This window comes from Sceloporus occidentalis, unplaced genomic scaffold (assembly GCF_023333645.1).
Source record: "Sceloporus occidentalis isolate IW3139 unplaced genomic scaffold, rSceOcc1.0.p SCAF_6, whole genome shotgun sequence".
NCBI lineage: Eukaryota > Metazoa > Chordata > Lepidosauria > Squamata > Phrynosomatidae > Sceloporus > Sceloporus occidentalis.
In genome coordinates, this window is record NW_028316986.1 from 50,968,080 (window position 1) to 50,989,600 (window position 21,521).

General features: G+C 42.0%; 1 protein-coding gene and 1 long non-coding RNA gene across 2 annotated transcripts in view; one reads left to right on the forward strand and one right to left on the reverse strand.

Annotated features, from left to right (window-relative positions):
- Positions 1-21,521, forward strand: part of BTBD9 (BTB domain containing 9) — a 302,994-nt gene that overhangs the window by 215,456 nt on the left and 66,017 nt on the right. The window lies entirely within an intron of this gene.
- LOC149310726 (uncharacterized) overlaps positions 1-21,521 on the reverse strand; it is a 79,786-nt gene that overhangs the window by 58,095 nt on the left and 170 nt on the right. The window lies entirely within an intron of this gene.

Sequence of the window (21,521 nt, forward strand, 5' to 3'; positions counted from 1 at the left end):
TCCTGCAAAAGGCGGTCTAGGAGAGCCTTGTCAGCTAAGCGTAGGTGTTTCCGCCAGCGGTGCTCTAGCCGTCGCAGGACCCGCTTCCTTGCCCGGAGGTCTTCCGTATACCAGGGCTTACGTTTGGAAGCGGGCCTGAGAGGGCGCTTGGGAGAGATGCTGTGTATAGCCCTAGAGAGACCGGTATTCCAGATACCAGTCAGGGCATCAACAGAATCGCCGTCACTTCCAACCATGTATCCCTCTAAGGCTTCCTGGAACCTTTTGGGTTCCATCAGCCTTCGAGGGTGGACCATCCTAATAGGTCCACCACCCCCGGGGGGGGATCTGGGTAGAGGCCTTGATTTTTGCCTCCACAAGGAAATGATCCGTCCATGGCAGGGGGGAAATATTAGTTATTTCCGCCCACGGATTTTCCGCATCCGAACAAAAGACCATATCAAGTGTATTGCCCGCAAAAGGCTAAACTTCTTAGGGCCACAGAAACCTTTTAATAAAATATTAATTAATTAATTAATATTAATTCCATCCTCCTCCTCTGCCCAGCCCTTTCCTCAGGAGAAAGTCAAGCAGTGGAGGACCCTTGCAGGGCGGGCATTTGCCTGTCCTCCTTCTCCAACTGTCTCTCTCCTCAGGAGAAAGCCGAGCAGCAGAGGTCTTGCAGGGCAGTGTTCACCCATCCTCACCCTCTGCTGCCACCCAGCCTTCTCCTTGAGAGAAAGCAGGGTGGCACAGGAGCCTTACAGGACAAACATTTGCCTGTCCTCCTCCCCCACCGTCTGGCTTCTCCTCAGGAGAAAGCCGGGAAGCAGAGGAGCCTTGAGGCAAATCTTTGCCCATTTTCCTCCACCACCCTGCCTTCTCCTCAGGAGAAAGCCAAGCAGCGCAGGAGCCTTGCTTAGAGAGCTGGGTATATTAAGCTGAAGAAGAGAAGGTTAAGAGATGCTTTGTTTAAATATTTGAAAGGATGTCATGCTGAAGTTGGAGAAGTTTGTTTTCTGCAGCTCCAGAGAATAGGATCCAGAGCAATAGATACAAACTACAGGAAAAGAGATTCCACCTCAGCATTAGGAAGAACCTCCTGACAGTAAGAGCTGTTTAACATTAGAATACACTGCTTTGGAGAGTGGTGAAGTCTCCTTCTTTGTTGATTATAGTATATATAATGTGTGTGTGTGTTGTGTGTGTGTGTGTGTGTGTGTGTGTGTATATATATATATATATATATATATATATATATTCCTACATGGCAGGGTGTTGGACTTGATGGCCCTTGGGATCTCTTCCAACTCTCTGATTCTATTATTCTGACCCAGCTGATGCTGTAAAAATCCATGCAACAAGCTATCATAGCTTTGTACAATTTGCACAAACATCACTCTTGTAAAAGTCTCATTATGACTGGCAGAAAATACCTTGCTATCTCTCAGATGAGAGATAATTTTGCTATATCTCATTCCCACACACAAGAATGAGACAAGTAAGCATTTTTAGTTCAGCACCTGTTTGGTATGTGATATTCCTTTACAGTGATTTTTGCAGTAATAAAGCTAACCTTAAGTACAAGGGAGTTTGTTGGCAGGCCCTCCCCTGTAGCAGGGTTTGTGTGGGACAAAAGTAGAGGGTTTCAAAATCTCCTTTTGATTCTTGTGAACTACTATGGCACACAAAAGAAGAAAATATTTTATCATTTATAGAGCTATAGTCATTCTATCACATTTCCCTTTTCCAGAGGTCTGGTATATGCATTCTGTTTTTAATTTGATGACTGCACTATCAAGCTTTTTTTTTTTTTTACTTATTTGTGTGAATTTACCACTACACAATAAAACTTCCATATCTTTCAGTGTTACAACAAGGAACAACTCCAGATAAAGTCTGCCTGTTTAAACTAATGGAATCTGAGTTGTTCATAGCCAAATAACCAACTTTGACTCGACTGGCAATCCAAGTTGTCAACCCCCCCCCCCCCCCAAAAGAAAAAAACCTCTCTGGTTAAACTCCTGATATACTGAAATTGTGAGGGACCATCTGAAAACTGCTGGGTTACCTGCAACTCTATTTGTTGCTACTCCTGCTGCCACTAGGACTATAAACAATTCTATAAGCATTCTCCTGGACATTTGGAAAGGACCATAGTTCACTGGTAGAGCATATGTATATATACAGAGGACTCAGGCTGAGTCCCTGGCATCTTTAGTTAAAGGAATCAAGTCGGAGATGGAAAAGACTCTTCTCTGGCAGGCAATATTAGCGAGATGAATAAATAAGCCATCCTAGTAAAGAGTACTAGTACTGGGTATTCCAGCCAGCATGGTTGCCTGGTTTAAATTAGTTTATCGTGGTTTAAACCAAATGACCTAAAAAGAACACTCCTTTTTTATTGATTATTCGTGTGTGTGTGTGTGTGTGTGTGTGTGTATGTGTGTGTGTGTATTTGTATTGCTATTATTACTATTTTCTAGTCCTCTCATTGGAACAACAATAGCTGTTTGACTTTAAACATTTTAACTTTAGCAGTTTATTGGCAGTTGTTCGTTGTTGGACCTGTATCCAGTATCAGTTGCTTCTTTGAAATCACTTTATTTTATATTGCAAGAAATGCCATTTAGAAACAAATCCTTTAATTAATGTAAGTTCAACTTGCTTTAAAAGAGCACTTTAAAGGGGGGAAAAGAACCATTATTATTCATGCTAGTGGCCATAACATCTGGACCTGAATTATGCTACTTAACGTTCTGATTTAGCCTTGTATTGGTGTAGTTCTTCACATTAATGTAAACCCAAAACAAAACAAAAACCCTGGTATAAAACCAAGACCTGTGGATTTGGGGGTCTTTTCTTTTCTTTCTTCTTCTTCTCTCAATCCTGCCAGCCAGCTAGGCTGCCAATTGACTGGGAATTGCTGTAAAATGTTCCTGTTTAGGCTGGAATTTTTCCTAGGGATTGAAAGTCCTTATTGGATCTGATACTAGATAAGACTTCTAACTGCTATTTGTTCTCTGATTATGGCTTGTCGCTGATAGGTAGTTGTGCATATGAACTGTTCCCAAGACAATTTCCCTCGCTTTAAAAAGGGCACAAGAGAAGATCTGGGGACCAGTCAGCCTGACCTCAATTCCAAGAAGAACAGATTATAAAAGAGTCTGCTTGCAAGTATCTAGATGTCAATGCAGTGATTAGCAGAAGCCAGCATGAATCTGTCAAGAACAAATCCTGTCATACTAATCTCATCTCTTTTTTTGATTGGGTCACTAGTTTAGTAGATGATGGAAATTTTGTAGATGTCATTTGTCTGGACTTCAGCAAAGCATTTGAGAAGGTCCCCTGTGGTATTTTGATTAGCAAACTGAATAATAATAATAATAATAATAATAAATTTTATTTATATACCGCTTTTCCAAAAGATCAAAGTGGTTTACATAGAATTAAAACCAATTACAAACATATCATAAAATAGATAAAAACCAATGACACAATGTACAATATACAGATATAAAAACAATCATTGAATAGGGTGAGGCAGAGAGCCGATGGGATCAAGTACATAACTTCATTTTCCAGAGGGGAAGGCTTTACAGAAGAGGAAGGTTTTAAGCTTCTTTTTAAATGTTTCCAGGGGGGTGATCAGACGGAGCTCGTCGGGGAGACTATTCCAGATTTGTGGGGCTGCTACTGAGAAGGCCATCTGGGATGTAATAGCATATTTAGAAGGTGGAATTTCTAGCAAGTTCTTCCCGGTTGTTCTGAGTGTGCGGGGCGGATTATATGGGGAGATGCGGTCCCTCAAGTAACTCGGGCCCAAGCCATGTAGGGCTTTATAGGTAATAACAAACACCTTGTATTGTGCTCGGAAGTGGAATAGATGGAAATATTGTCAGATGGATCTGTAATTGCGTGGAACATTGTGTTCGAAGGGGCCTCATCAATTGCTGCACTTCCAAACTGGAGGGGACTCTTGACTGAAATGCTGCAGGGTTCTTTCCAAAGGCCAATACTCTTCAATATTTTTATCAATGACTTAGATGCTGGGTTAGAGGGAATCTTTATCAAGTTTATGGAAAATACAAATCTGGGAAGGGTAGCTAACACATTGGAAGATAGGAACAGAATTCAAAAGGACTTTGATAAACAAGAAAATTGGGCTGAAACTAATAGAATGAAATCCACTAGAGACAAATGCAAAAATTCACACTTCTGCTACAAAAACACTTACAGGATGGGAAATACTTGGCTTAAAAGGAGTTAATGTGAAAAAGACCTTGGGGTTATTATTCATTATGAGTTAAACGTAATCCAGCAGCATGAGGCTGCAGCAAAAGAAGCAAATAATATTTTAGCCTGCATAAGTAGATCTGTAGTTTCTAAGACAACAGAAGTAATAGTTCCAATATATGCTGAACTAGTCAAGCCTCATTTGGAGTACTGTGTTTGGTTCTGAGCACCTCATTTTAGGAGGGATATAGACAATGTGTAGCAGATTTGGAGATGGGCAATAAGGATTATCAATGGTGTGAAGAAAAAAAACATAAGCAAAAGTTGAAGGAGTCAGGCATGTTCAACTTAATGAAGAGAAGATTGAGGGGTGACATGACTTCAGACTTTAAATTTCTAAATTTCACAGAGGACAATGCAGAGGGTGTTTTTTCCCCTCTACTGCTTCAAAAAGTAGGACCGGGTCCAATGGTTTTAAGTTACAGGAGGGTGGATTTCAGAGACATAGCTGTATGCAGTATTAGTATGCAAAGGGATCTTGTAGCATCTTTGAGACAATCTATGCAAAAAAATAAGTTGTAGCAGAAGCTTGATTTGGTCTACTTCCTCAAAAGCATAGAGTGAAATGTTGCACAGGAAGGACTTTTATAATCAGAATGCAGAATGCCATAGGAATGCAGAACTTGTGACTATGGTGAGGAGGTGACAAGTTCAGTTTTAACAATGGTCATTGAGGGCCAAAGGCAGGAGGAAAGATGAGACCAGGGTGGGTGGTTGACCATATGAATAGTGGAGAAACTTTAGGGATGTGGTGTGTGTTGGGAGCCAGAAAGGAGATATGATAAACTAGCTAAGAGCAGACTCATGAGGCTAGAGTGTTAATCAGTGTTATGGCTAGGAAGCTTTTGGCTCTGCTCAACTCACGACTGAGGGGTTGCAGTTTGTGGATATATTGTAATTCAGCTGTTTCACTTTCCAATCTACTTTTGTAGTTTTTATTGTTGTTGTTGTTCATTTTAGGAGGGATATAGACAATGTGTAGTAGGTTCAGAGATGGTCATTTATACGGATTATAAACGGTGTGGAGAGAGAAAAACATGAGGGAAAGTTGAAGGAGTCAGGGATATTCAAGGACAACTGTCCTGAGGTCTGAGATGAAATGCCTGGAAAGATGGAAGTGTTCTGCACAAATTTTTATATGTTCCTATTCTACTGTCTGAGTTGTGTCAATTTATGCACTGGGACAGAGAATAGCTTCTTTGCCCAATGCAGAATGCTGAAGAACATTACTGACAGAGGATGGCATATAGTATGTTCAATGTAAAGCAAGTGAATGTGCCTGTAATACTGTAAATTGTAGTTAGATTCTGTGATGACATTTCCAGAGTAGATGTGTGGGCAAAATTGACATCTAGGTTTGTGGCAAGGTCTTTTAACTGTCTCCCAATCTGGGTTGTGTATCCTTCTGCAAATAAGTAACTGTTTGAGACTGGGAGGCTGGCTGTAGGTAAGTAGCCTGTCACCAAGAGCCTTTGAGGGGGCAGCACTATTGTCCAAAATAGACTATAGCTGATGATACACCTGAGTGGTCTCAATTGGGATTTGTATGGGACCACTAGTGGGGTTCTCTACAGCCTTGGGCTTTCTCAGATGGGGTCAGGAGAATCCAAACCAACAGAGAAGCATGGATAGGAGGTGGCAGCAGCCAGCTGGGTGGGTGGGAAAGGAAAACGATGGCATCAGGAAGGGGAGGAATTTGTCGTACCACTGATGCAGTTGGCACCTCCCTTTCCCATCAGCCAGCAACACCACTAGACCCAGAAGAGACTGGTATCTGGCTTCAGTGGCTACAGCAGATGGAGGGCCTGACTGTGTTTCACCCCACCCCCCATGGGGTCACCCAGTAGCGTCCCCTGCCACTACCACCCCTAGCGATGTCCCTGACCAGACTCTCTTTCTCTGGATGTCTTCAAAAAGAGGCTGGACAGACACCTGTTGGGAATGCCTTGGCTGAGATCCTGCATTGAACAAGGGATTGGACAAGACAGCCCATGAGGCCGTTTGCAACTCTATGATTCTGTGGCGCGTTACAGACCACCATTTAGTACACGCTCTGTGTGTACTAGGGTTAGAAAGGGGCGTGCTAGGGTTAGGAAGGGTCTTACCTTCTTAACCGGCCCTGTCCCTAGTACGCATGGAGTGCGTAGTAAATGGCGGCAACCATCCACACAGGCGCCGCCATCTTTACATCTTGGACACACAGCGTCCGGACATGGCGTGGCGGAAGTGACGCCGTGAGTGCACACCTCGCGCCTTGCGGCACCACTTCCGGGTGCCAAGAAGAAGCGCCATTTCGGTGCTTCTTTTTAGCTGCGCTGGGAAGCCTTGCAGTCTGGCCGCTGGGGCTTCTCGGTGCAGCTAATGACGGCGGCGGCAGACAGCCCGCTTTTGGGCGGTCTGTAACGCGCCATTGATTCTATTTTATTCTGAATGCATGTGCTCTTTGGGGTCTCTTTCTCTTCTATGTCTGTATATCTAATGCATTGGAGGGAATCATGTTGCCCAGTGGATCACATTAGGCCTGCAAGGCCATTATTGCAGATCCTTCGGACTCCCACTACCAACTAAAAAAAATGAGAAGCAACAATTCTTCTCTAAAGCAAGGTTCTCCTCCACCCTATTCACATAAATTTGTGGCGGGGGGCAAGACTTTGAAATCTTCCAGTCATTCTAGTTTCAAGTGGTGGAACTGGAGATGATGATGATGGGGCCCAAAAGTGACCTATTCCTGACCTAGTGTGTATTTGAAGATGTTCTTAGGTGTGTTTATTTCTATAGATTTTAAAAATTAAGAACACAACCTATATCAGAAGACTAGAAAAATGCAGTCATCCCCATTCTCAAGACCTTTCAACAATATAAGCTATGGTCTATTTTGGGGACAGTCTTTAAACCTTAATTGCAGCTAGTGTGATACTGTCATTACCACTCCACACATCTGCTGTCATTGCTCCACAGTTCCCATCTTTATCATTCCCTCTTAAGTTCTCAGCACTTAAACAAACTTAAGTGCTGAGCATCAACACAACTGGAAGGAAACAGGGCCAAATGAGAAACAGAAGCAAAATCTATATGCATAGCAGAGGCATTACTAGGAGGTGCAGTGGTGCGAATTGCACCGGGTGACACCCCAGAGGGAGGTGTCACCCAGTGAGACTGTACATATGAGCTCAGTAACCAGGGACATCTGTTCCGAACCCCCCTCCCTTTGTGGATACCAAAATCCACAGATGCTTAAGTCCCATTGTCCCCAATGGTAGTACGGCCATGTGGCTCCCTAATGTCCCCCACCTCTTGGGTGTTTTCTGGGTAAGCAGGGGCACCAAGGCGATCCCTTTCCACTTTCTCTGCCCCAGGGATCCTGCTGGGCTGGCCCCACATCCTCCCAAATGGGGCATTCTCACCTCCAGAGCATTGGGGGATGAAGATGATGCTGGTGTCTTTGCCATCCCAGGTGAGGCTGAGCCTGGAGTCTGGTGCTGGCTGTGCCAGTCCTGTAACTGCTACCCCTCTTCACCCCCAAGCCTCCTGGGCTAGCAGCAGGCGGAGGGCACCACAGGAATGGGCGCGCCCCCTTCTAGCTTCCACTGTCCCCATGGACAGCTGGACTGCCAGGACTGTCCCTAATCGTGGGGCAGCCGCATGTACCTGCCACTATTGGGGACAACCAGGGGCTTGCCATCTGTAGATACTGGAATCCACGGATGGCAAGTCCATGGATAAGGAGGACCTACTGTACTTACATCTCTTCCAGTATATTGTGGAAGAGGACATGGAGGGCATGGCTAAAACAACTTTATCAGAGAAGGATGACTGTGATGATGAAAGATTTGGAAATCAAGACCTACTAGGCATGGCTTAAAGAGCTGGGCATGTTGGAGAAGACAAGACTGGGTGATGGCATGATAGCCATTTTTTTTAAATACCTGAAGAAATGTCATGTAGATAATGGAGCAACCCAGAGACAAGGACATGGATTAATGGATTGAAATTACACCACCACCTAAACAGGCCTTCTTGACTGTAAAAACTGTTCAACAGTGGAACAGACTGCCTTTGAGGATGGTGGACTCTCTCCTTCTTTGGAGATCTTTAATAGTGATTGGACGGCCAACCAGGAGTTATCTATCTATCTATCCTTTGATGATTGCATGATCAACAGGTCAGCAGTCTGAGGCTCAAGTGCTGCATGATGATATGAGCTCTCATCACTAGTCCCAGCTTCTGCCAACCTAGCAGTTTGAAAGCATGTAAACATGTAAGTAGATAAATAGGTACCACTTTGGTGGGAGGGTAACAGAATAATGCTGGTCACATGATCACAGAGCTGTCTTTAACAATGCTGACTCTTTGGCTTAGTAATGGAGATGAGCACCACCCTCTACAGTCAGTCATAACTAGACAACCGTGTCAATGGAAAAGCTTTACCTTTTTATTATTAAAAACCTAGTTAGTTGTGTACTTCTGCATGGCAGGGCGCTGAACAGGATGAGCCTTGTGGTCCCTCCCAATGATGTTTCTGTGATTACCTGGGATCTGACAGAGGGGTGCTTTTCTTGAGGGACAGGAATATATTGTAAAACCTCATTATATCCCCCAATTGTTTTGTATAATTAACACAAATGCTTTGGGGTATATTTACAAATGCCAATCTAGTGGCAAAGGTATGAACAGAGACAATAGTTTCTTGGTATATTACATATATTAATACATATGTCCTATAATAGGGCATGTAATGAATTCTCTCCAACAAAGCTTCTGACTTCAGAAGTGGCTCTCACTAAGCAGATGTATTGCTTACATCTCAGCTTGAAAAACCTTTAACATATTATACAGTTATTTGATGTTTTGTGGCTGGTGTCACAAAAGACATCTTTCTCTATTCATTTGCATTCCCCTACCACTATGTAATTGCAAATATACTTGTAGCTTAATATTAACTCCATCAGTATATCTAAAGGACTGGACACTGACGAAAGCAGATGCTAAAATAAACACATTAGTCTAAAAGGTACTGCTAGATTGTTTGTTCCTCCCCCCTTTTCCATTTTTATGCCACAATGCAAGAAAGACCATGACTGAATGTATATAATGGGCAAACATAGCATAGAGAAGAAGCTTCAGCAGCATTGGCTTCCCTCCATGGTCTTCCATGGATTACTTTTCTCTGTGGGTACATGCTGAGCCTCCTTTTCCACTCCTGTGCAAGCAGATCTTCCCAGCGTTCCCCCTATGGCTCCCCATCCCACCCCACCCCACCCCGCCGCCTGGCACTAGTTGTGTGCTTCTTACACAGGTCACAGAATAAACATTGTCTCAGCCTGCCTGATGCTTGCCATATGTTGACTTCTTCTGAGATAAATTTTTTCTCTTTTGATTTTGCTGATATATTCAACATCACTATCCCCATATGGTATTTTGTAGCTGCTGCTTTTGTGTATTCCGGGGGGAGTTTGTCTTTTGCCTTTCAAAGGTTCGTTGCTGAGACAATCCCTTAGCAGAACAGTGTTGTGTGCCTGGTTCATCTAATTATACTCCCTCGTTAGAGATGCATCAGAGGTTTTGTGTTAAATTGCTGAGGGTTTTAAAAGTTGAATATCTGAGCAGCAAAAGTAGCATAAGCACCAAAGTGAGAACAGAAGGCTTCTCACATGGAAGAGAGGTATTCAGAGATGATTGGGAACAGGTTTCTTTACTTTCCTATTAATTACAACTACCTCTGTCCACACTTTCTCAGCTAAGACTTAGAGATGCTTATCAAGAGAGACCCCAGTGAAACCACTAGAAAATTGTCCAGATTCCTTAGCAACAGGATCCTGGGAGATAATTTAGTACTGTAACAAGGCATTCAAGAACAATTCCCCTGTGGTATGTGTTTATATGTACCGGTTCATACATATTCATGAAGTTGTGTGTAGATTTTCTTAGTACTCTAGTACAAACAAACTTTTTGTGCATTGTACCACCTGCAGACTACGCATCATCTGGCATTCACTTGGGCAGCATCCAGACCCTCAGGCTCTTGGCAGGGGGGTGCTGCAAATAAGCTTCCCCTATGTCCCTTCCTCCTCCACTGCCAGCCTAGCATTCTGAGTACTGCTAGTAGTTAGATCTAGCAACCTTCTAAATGTCCCTCTCATCTAGCATTGTTCTGAACATTATGGGAAATGGTAAGTAGACACAGCCAAGCTGTGATGCTGAGGTCACGGCTTTGTTGCTGCTGCTGTTGTTTATGAGCCATCAAGTAGGTTTCAATTTATGTTGACTCATGAATGAGAGACCTCCAAAAGACCCTGTTATTAATAGAGGTGCTTTGGTTTTGCAAACCCAGAGTTGTGGCTTTCTTGAGAGAGTCAATCCATCTGTAATTCAGACTTCCTTATTCTTATTGTTCCACTCTATTGAGCTTTAGAGTCTTTTCCATGAGTCATGTTGCGGCATGATATATCCAAAGTACAATTAATTTAGTCATTTTCACTTCTGATGAGAATTTCAGAGTGATTTGTTCTCAGACTCATTTATTTATCTTTCTGGCAGTCCATAGTGTCCATAGAACTTTCCTCAAGGATCACATTTAAATTAGTTGATCGTCTTCTCATCAGCTTCCTTCATTTGTCAGCTTTCACGTCCAGACTTAGAAATTGGGACTCCTATGGTATGGATGATCCTGACTTTGGTGTTTAATGATGTGATCTTTTCACTGGAGGATGTTATCTAATAAGAAGTCGTAGATTTCTTTGGGTTTCTTCATTTTAATTAATGGCTGAGCCAAAGTATTGAAAATCTTTAAGTACAGCTATTTCAAAGTCTTTATCACATCCCTTAAAGTTATGTAAATCTTCCATGGTCATTATTTTTGTCCTCTTAAAACCCACCACTAGCCCTGCTTTTGCACTTTCTTTCTCAAGTGTCATCTGTAGTCATTTCAAGTCTTTACTATTTTCTGCAATTAATATCTGTCTATTTTAAATTATTGATATTTCTTCTCTAGTTTTCACACCTCTTTCCTCTGAGTCTAACCCTGCTTTCTGTGTGATATGCTCTCTACATAAATTAAACAGTTTGGGTAATAAAATGCACCCTTGTCTGACTCCCTAGTCAATAGGAAACCATTCTCTTTCTCCATATTGTATCATCGCAGTGGTTTCCTGCCCAGGGTATAGGTTGTGCATTAGAACAAACAAATATTGTAGCGCACCCATTTATTTTAGATCAATTCATGGTTTTTCATGATATACATAGTCAAAATCTCTCCTTTAGTCTATAATGAACAGTCTGTTTTTCTTCTGAAATTAACTGGTGCCCTCCATTAGTCAATGTATGTCTTCAGTACGATATCTAAAACCTCTAGCTTTTCTGAATCCACCTTGGATGTCTAGAATTTCTTGTTTCATATATGACCTAAATCTTCAAGGTAAAACATCAAGTATCACTTTGCTTGCCTGGATGATTAGTGCAGTGGTTTAATGGTTGCTTCAGCTCCTGGTGTCCCTTTTCTGAGGTTGGAAGAAATATTGAATTCTTTCAGTTTGTGAGCCATTAGGGCCAGTACAGACCGGCACTAAATGCGACCTTGCGGGTTGCATGGGGGTGTGATTTACATATGACGCATGACCAGACACCACCATGACACTGCCCAGAAGCCACCCATCTGCCCATACGTGGGTTGGCTTCACACTGCTACAGTGGTGCGGCGTTAAGACACCGCACACTGCTGAAGCACCACAAAGTCGCGGCTCAAAAAGGAGCAGCATTTTGCTGCCCCCTTTTGAGCTGGCAAATAGCTGAATCGGGGCTGTGGTGTGTGGTTGCTGAGGCCCCAATCCAGCGTTCAAAGGTGCAATATGAAGCCGCCCCTTCAGGGCCACCTGTTTTGGGCTCTTACTTTGTTTTCCATATTTGGCACTCAAGGCTGCCAGGAGCCCCTAACAGAGAAGAGGTAGCCACTAGTTTACACACTGCCTAACACCCCCAATAGACATATATTCTTTGGGCCTGCAATATTTTCAGAAGTAGGCATAATTTGCTACTTTTATATTTTGCTTATCTTCCAAAGAGTTTGAGGCAGTGAACATGATCACTCACTACATTTTCATCTTCTCAACAACCTTGTGAGGTGAAGCTAAGTAATAGTGGCTGGGCCAAGATCTCCTGATAAGTTTTATGGCTCGATGGAGATTTGAACTCTTCATTCTTAGTAGAGACAAAAAAATTAACAATGGGGTGGTAGTAGTGATAATCACCACACTCATTACTAGAGTGACATCATTGTATATAACAATTTCTAGAATTCTGTAAAAACTTGAGAAGCTATTACCTCAAACAAAACTAAGAACAAGATATGTGTAAGTAAGTGCCTGTAGCTGAAACTACACAGAAGACATAACTATTTTGAGAAGGCACTATACATCATGTTCTAATTATCCAGTAGAAAAAATGGAAAGCATTCTATATCCAAAGCAAATATTATTGTAAAGACCTCATGGGCTTATTGTAATTCTGTCCTTGAGGGCATCTGCTTTCCAGATATTTTCTCATGGAAAACATGGCCCTTTCTGCCTTCTTTTTGCTGCTCAGTCCTCTGGAGTGGAATCAGTCAGGGAGCAAATCAGGCAAGAGCCCTGCCGAGGGAGTGTGACCTGCTGCCATTAATTCTGATAGAGCAAAGAGTGATCGTGTCCACAAGCCCAGTAAAGCTGATGCAGCAGAAGAGAATAACAGCCTATAAAGTTTGCAGCTCGTGCTGGCCAACAGCTCTAAGACAAAGGTGCCCAAGGAAATATTCATCATCTAAAGAACTTCAGGATCTGAGTGGCATATTGAGTTATTGCAAAGATTTGTCCTTGCTAGAGACTTTGTTAAAGCTAATTTAGGCTGCAGCGCTGGAAAATGTTTGCTGGCTCACCCTTGTGGTTGAACGGCACATTGCGGTGCTAGCTTGTATCTATGTTAGGTCCAAATAATAGGTGACTTTGAATTCTCAGGCAACGTTTCAGTTTGCCTGTGGGTTCAGAGTATCACTGTACACATTTGCCTCTTTGGTGAGATTGCTGATACTATCAATTGGTGTGAGAATAGGGCTGTCAATTCAGGATCATCCCAGACCCTGAGATTTCTAGGCCAAAACCTAAAACTTAGAGATAACCCTTGGTGATCTTTAACAACCACAGTCACTCACAGTTTATTGTTCAAACACTCACACACATACACAAGAGATAATATAAATTTCTACTTGGAAATTAAGACAGAACTCTAAAGGAGATAGTAAGATTAAGGGGAAGTGAGAGGATTGTTTCTTCTTACTCAGGGAGATGGGACACCGTTGTTGTTTTGTCTCTTCAAGTCATTTCTAATTTATGGTACAGCTAAGATAAATGTATCGTGAGGTTTTCTTGGCAGGATTTGTTCAAATCAGCTCCTTTTTGTGCCCTGGAAAGGGTGTGATAGCCACGGCACGCGGCTTTGGTGTTTTGTCATGTGGATGTAATGCCAGAGGAGTGCTGTGATGCCATGTACCATGTGGTGCGGCATGCAGCATCACGCCAGCCTGGGGGCAGAGCCAGGGTGTGTGTCGCTATGTCCCAACTCCGCCCCCAGGCCAGCTTTTCCTGCCAGTATGCACATCCCCTAGACCATCTTGGTTCTCCAAGAGATGGGAAGGAACATTTAATCTAGCTTCCTTGGTTCTAGTCAGAAGATGGATGCAGAGTAGAGTGAAGGGCAAGCCACAAGGACTAGGAGGAAAGGAGGAAGCTAAGTAATGCCAAAGACCCCCTGGAAAGTCTTTGCAAATTGCAGCGACAAATCAGTTAAACCTTGCAAAACTCTATGAGCTGAGGAGATTTTCATACAGCTTTTTCCTCTTGCCTAGAGCTGAGTCCACCAAAACTGGACAATTTGCACCATCATCTTCCACCTGGAGAGGACCCACAAAAACTGGACACTCAGGGCCAGGACCTGAGATCTGGCAACCCTAAAAAGTCACAGTGATCCAGTTCAGACTTGGGGAAAGATTGTGATTACCTATATCATGCTCTTTAATAATCAATAAACATCAGTAATATTGTGTTTGTATTACATTTACAGTTCCAGGGCATTTCTTACAGTGTGCAATCAACCCATGCCGATTAAGGTGAGCCTCCAACAAAAATCAGAGAGGCTGCAAGGGAACAATGGGCTGTGTAATGGGGGGTGATGCCAGTATATTATTATCTGTAAATAAATTCTCTTCTCCTTTAGCACACAGATCCAGGAATGGACTATGAATATAGAGAGAAAGAGTGTGGTGTAGCTGGACACTAGAAGAACTTGAGAGGTCCTGGTTCTAGTCCTAATGAACCATGAAAGTTACTGGGTGATATGAGGCCAGTTGCTCTTTCTCAGCCTGACCATCTCATAGTGTAGTCATGAGAATAAACTGTGAAAGAGGAGAGCTGTGTACACCACCTTTTGCTCACAGAAGAAATACTGAGTTGTAAATATCATTAAGAAATTAAAATATAGGTAGATACTGAAGGAATCACTATGGGCAGGGGGAGTGGATTTGCCCCTTATCCTAATAGTGTCTATGACAGCAGACACTATTTTCTCCAATGGTTGTATGGATGTAAGAGCAGGACAGTGAAAAAAAAGCAGGTAAAACACAAATCAACTCATTTGAGATGTGGTGCTGAAGAAGAGTGTTGAGGATACCATGGACAGCCAAAAGATAAGCAAATGGGTCCTTGAACAGATGAAACCTGAAATGCTTCCTGAAGCCAAGACGATTAAATTGAGGCTGTCATACTTTGCCCACATCAAAAGAAGCCACAAATCATTGGAAAAGATAATAATACTAGGAAAGGCTGAGGGTAGTAGAAAGAGAAGAAGATGGCATGCCAGATGGCTAGACTCAATTAGGAAGGCCACGGGCATGAATCTATGAGACTTAAGCAGAGTTGAATTTGCATAATCAGAATGTAAATTAGAGTTGTTTGCATAATTAGAATATTTTCATACTATGCAAATTAGGTGCCCGGATTTTAAGAAGAATATGGCAACCCTAAGTGGGAAGAAAGGGACAGTGAAGGTTGAAAACTGCTGGAAGAAAATGTGCTGAATTTGCCTATGAATGCAAGCTGTACTAATTTGCATAATTAGAATAATTTTTACAACAGGCAAATTAAGTGCCCACATTTTATGAAAATAGCCTTGGAACTCTATGTGGCCCCAGGATCACACTTTACCCAAACCTGTTTTAAGGTCACATTTACAAGATATATCTTTGGCTTTTGGGGCATCTGCGTGTTTCTCCAGTTTGGAAAGATCTGGCCAAATTAATAGCTCAAGGCAGGACACAAAAGTCGTAGGGAGGGCAAATTTTCTGTAAATTATATACCCGTTTTTGTTGTGTGTTTTTTTTAAAAAAATTAAATCAGTATGAGCAGTTTCACATGCAGACTCACATGCACAGGCACACACACACACCGCCTATCTCTGGAATTCAAACCACACAGGTGCATTATAACATCATAATATTCTTGAGATAAATTACAAACAGAAGACCATTTTCAGGGGCAAAGGAGCGTGCTTCAAAATGCATTTGTGTACTGCAGGCTCCATAAATCCATATTTGTAGCCTAATATTTTTGAAATTCAACAGTGTCATCAATATTTTACAGTTTTTGGACTGCACAAGCAGGAAACTGCAGGATCATTAGGGATGTTCCATTGCCCTGGATCCATCACCCTAACAAAAGATGATCTTTGTGGCCTGTCCATTCAGTCTGCTTAATTCAGCTGACAGAAGACAGAAACGATAGATTACGGACTGTCCTTTACATAAAATCATATCTGGCTAATGGATACATCTGGAATCAGAGTCCCAATAGATATTGCAGTGCCTGATAACAAATAGTTGCTCAGTGGGAGAGTGTCTCAAAGAATGAACACACCAAAGAGAAGAAAGAAATAGCTTAGCGGGAGAGCCTTTGATATAAAGGTGGACCTTTCAGAAAACAACGCATTGCAGTTGAATGTAAGGCTGAGTCTATGTGGAAACCTTTAAAATGCTCTTTCCAGGAGATGCAAACAAGCCCATACCCCTCTCCTAAAGATCTTCATTAACAAGAAGTAAAAAATAATAAGTCTTTTACTCTGAAAATCAAACAGCAGCAAAACAGCAACTTGAAGCAGAGGTTAGGTAGGTGATATGACAGCATTCCCTCTGGCCATGGCTGACCTTTAACTCAAAAGAAATGCAAAACTATGTTACTGAACATTTGGTCCAATGCAACATGAAATGAAATAGCAATTTTTTTGCAAGTCCCTGTATATCGAATGGGGAAAAATAACTCTTACCTAATGTTCTCAGTTCCAATAGCTCTACAAATCCCTCAATATTAGGAGCAGAGAAGTAGTGAAACCATTCCCCCTGTTTCTTCACATCTCTGTTTTTCTTAACAAAAAGAATCATTTTTTTTAGAAAATGCTAAAGCTTGCACACCTGTATGGAATTTTAGTTTGCCTTAAGAGAATATTGTCCAGCTGTGGATTTTATTTCTAGATTCTCATTCTAGAGGCTCTAGAAATTCCTCTCGTTCTTTTTTTTAAAAAAAGATATGAATCTTCCCATGCTTATGGAGCTGTAGCCAAACACACAAGACATTTGCTAACCCCAGATTTACAGATATCTAAATGTTCATAGAATGTACACCATTTTCCTAGCATGTTTTTGCAGTGCACCTGTGATAAACTGAATGCATACATCTATGTAAGACAAAATTTTTATGCACCACAAGTGGTGGCAAGCTGGAAACGGCCCTTAAGTAGATAGACCTTTTTCATCCATCAGAGATCATGATGCCTGAAGGGCAGAGGTTGTTCTTAAACCAGCTCTTCTCAAGTTTCTCAAACAATGGCCAAAATGCTCTTCCTTTGTTCCAAACAAATATCTTTGTTAGCCCAAGTCACAAAAGGACCACTTCCACCATAAACTGCTGAGGTTGGCAGCAAAGTTGCCCAGCATTGTCTACTATAAATCCTGAAGTTCCACATTGAAGTTACACCATAACCTCTGTTGTATTGCACACTAAATCAGACGTTGTCTCCAAAAGAAGTTGCAACATCAGCCGCTTGCTTGCAGTCTTGATATTTATGGAAAGTGCCCACCACTGGCAGACATGATCAACGTGCTGTTGCTGAAAGGCAAAATGCCATCGAAAGGGTCATTTGAACTGTTCCAGCATAATTTGGATTTTTGCTTGTGACTCAACTGATGAACCTGAGTCAAAGTATCTCAAGAAGCACAAGTGTGAAAAATCGCTGGAAAACTTTTGATTTCACTGTAGCTGCTGGATCATTTCATTGCTTTTTCAGTTTAATCTTCAAGAAAACCTCTTATCTGGTTTCCTATCAAAGCCCTTGAATATATACCATGCTGGAGATGAATGGCTTAAATACCAAGCACGATTAGAGAGCTAAGATGAAGGTAGAACTGTAAAAGCTGAAACCAAATCAATATCTATTTCATCCATGCAGAGAGAGAGAGAGAGAGAGTGAGAGAGAGTCATATTTAAAAGTAAACATGCTCTAATGAAAGGAAATGATTGCTTTCTGCAAAGAGGCCCAAATAGGTAGTTAGATTTGGGAAGAAGAACAAGGCTTACACCTATGGCTAGTTAGTACACAAGGTATTCTGTCTCTGCAAACCACATGACATACACTCTGATCCATGTATTCACCTCCATGTATTGATGGCATGGAGGGGGGGGGGGGGAGATCAGAAAATCTGGACAGGTGGCCCAATCCACATAGGACAATGAGGGATTTGCAATAGTACACCCCCTTTTTGTTTTGTACACTGGCTGCTTTAATTATACAATATGGCTGCCAATGGATTTTTTTCAGTGTTAGAAGAAACTGCCCTGTTCCATGGCTGAACCGTCTTGCTCAATAGTAACCATAGTTCTTCAAAGTCTCAGGCTCTTCACAGAGAACAAATCATTTTCCTCAACGCTATTATCTAAACCTGGCACTCGAGATGGCATTAAAGTCATCAGTTCTAATCCTGCCAGTGTTACCTCCTCATCCTTGATAGGATGGATAATAATAATAATATAATAATAATAATAATTATTATTATTATTATTATTATTATTATTATTATTTGTATACCGCCCTATGGGAAACCAATCCGGGCGGTTGACAACAGTAGAATATAAAATATAACAATTAAATTGTTATATATGTCTATCCAGAAAAGGTTCACTTCATGAATCTGATGAAGTGGACTGTATCCATAAAAGGCTATGCTAGAAATTTCTTCTTCTTGGTTATTTTCAAAGGTTCTACTAGATTCCTTTACATCTTTTTATGCTAAAACAGACTGGCATGACTATCTCTACTTAAATCTATGACAAAGAGCCCACTGCTTTCTGAGGCAGCCTGTTATAGTGTTGAACAGCTCATTTCCCCTCAAGATTTTTTTGTTGTTAATAATTTGGCAATTTGTGTTTTCTTGCCATTTGCACATATCAGAGCCAATGGCTGTGCCAGCTATGAGGGTCTGAGAATCAGTAACTTTTCCAACCTCTTTGTGCCCAAGAGGCATGTGACAGGTTGGGTACAGATTTAAACAGAAGTATAAATATGTTCAAGACATGCAATATCCCCTGAAGTTGCACAGAGTGTGATGGCGGAAATGACACTTCCTGACTTTGTAGCCAATTAAAAGCAAAGACATCGCACTCACCTGAAGGAATTTTTTCTTTAAACAAATTAATTTCATCCCTGACATAAGAACAAATGCATGATTGAGGAATGCATGGGTTGAGGTTAGCCAGGATGACTCTATGAGGTCTGTAGCTTGAGCTTCTTAAAGCCAGTGACAATACTCTGGCATTAACTGGCCCAGAGACCACAGTGATTATTAGTCAGCCAATGCAAATAAAGAAAATGAATTTGAAGCCTGTGCTGATAGATAGACTACATCTGCCACTGAAGCCAAGTGACAAAAAGGTGAGGTGTCTCTTCCAGAAATATGTTACATGACAGGGGAAATTATTAAACAATCTCTTACTTCCAAGCATATAAAAACCCCAGTATGGATTCAGTTTTAAGGAAACCTTTCTGTGTACCCAGCACCTGGCTGGTCCTGCATACAGAGTAGCGGTTGCGTAGTCACGGCTGTGCTTACTTAACAGAGCTGTTCAAGGGTTCTCTCTCTTTCCTTTTTCATTCATACCTTAGAGGCAAAGGGATTATGATGGCTGCCTTTCAAATAGTATCTATGACTCAATTTCTTTTCCTTCTCAATGTCTCTTATAATAGGATTTGGAGTCACTGTACTGGGACTCTAGCAAGGAAACAATGAAGATATTTAAGGTGAGGCTAGTGAGCTAAACCTCCTGCTCTGTTGGAGGCTACTTCTCCCCCCCCCCCTTCTCTGCTATCGCATAACAAGGCTGAGCAAGCTTTGCAGACAGGGAATGAACATTAACTGCAACACTTGGAAAAGAAATTCATGGCAGCCAAACTTGGCTCAGCGATAGGGAGCAAACTACCATTGCTTCTGCTGCTGCTGCTCCTGCTGAAATAAAAGCATTGTGTGGTGAATCTAAATGACTCATTGAGTCTCCCAATGATAACTTGTCATGGTGTGCATGTAGGACTATCTCACTAAAGAATGAGGTTGAGAAAAATCTTGCCACAGATCCTGGTCAGAAAACCATGGGAAGTAAAGAAGTTCTAAATTACACCCTCAGCAATTGGCAGGAGGTGTCCAGCTTCACCAATGGCAATATGGAAGTTGCCTTTGATACAGGACTTTAATACAAAGTCAATATAAGACTTTAAGTGGGAATGGGATTTTAAAACATCTTCCTCCCCGCTTGCTTGATAGTAATTTTGCTGAAAAATACCATGACAGTACAATCTTTTTTGTTTGTTTATCTGGAAATTAATCCCACTGTGCTCAGTGCAGGGTGCGCATATAACATAGCCATAAAGAAGGACAAGGTACCACAAAATGTAGGACATTCAAGCAATGGCAACTCACACTAAGGTGTCACCCAGTGTGGGGGGCAGGGCTTTGGGGTAGAGTAAAGCTGCTCAGGACAGGGACAGGGATGCTGGGTCCTCTCCCTGTCCTGCCTTGCACAGCTTTACTTCAGAGTAAAGCCATGTGGGGGGGGCACTGGGCCCTCTCCATCCCTGCCTAGCACTGTGACGCATGGCAGGGAGGTGTGGGGTGATCACTGGGTGTCACCTCCTCTTCTGTGGTATCACCCCCCTTTCAGTGGTGTCACGCAGTGCAGACCGCACCCCCTGAACCCCCTAGTGATGCTACTGCATTCAAGGAAATGTAGGAGATTGCAAAATAAAAGCTATAAACACTAATATAAATATAAATTCATTTCATATGATTTATTTACAACTATATTACATATACTGTAGTTTATTATATACTGAATCATATTTTCTGATGAACTTAACTTTGTTAAAATGCCTTGTTCGCTTGCAATATACTTATACATCTCTGAGCGAGTGCGAGACAAATGCTTAAAATTATATTTTACTAGAAAGAAACCCTTGATTGAATATACATTTAAATCATTCCTTTCATTCCTTGTCCATTGTACTGAAATTAATGGGGGGGGGGGGGGGTCTTTCAACATTTGCATTGTGTCCCCAAGCAGCCCTTTGCCTAACATGTTTGCAGTCATTTTTCTCTCCAGGAAAGAAATACACCATGAGCTCTGGAGACAAGTCTTGTCTGTTGTTGTTCTTAGGAAGAACTTTAGAAGGAAAATAGCCTCCTATTTGCAACAAGAACAGGCTACCAAGTAGACAAATTTCTTGAGGAGGAACAGCAAACATAGTGTTACTTGATAGGCTTTTTAGTCTTAATGAAAGTTGTGGACATTTTGTAATTTCTCCTGGACAGAAGGCTGAAATGTAGGAGATGTCCTGGAAAAGGAGGATGTCTGGTTGCCGGAGAAGGGAGAGCCACCACATGTGTACTAGACCCTTGCCCTTCCTGGCTAACTAAACAGGCCAGAGGAGGACTGGCTGAGTGGATAAGGGAAGTGATTAATGCCTCTTTACAACAAGGCAGGATCCCAACATGCTTGAAGGTGTTGTGCCAAGTTAGTAAGGACACCCTATTTATCCTGAGAGCATATGGTGGAAAATCCCTCCTTATGTGGACCTGTTCAGAGCAGCGCTGATACAGACAAAGAGACACCAAATTTGGTTTTAAACACTAT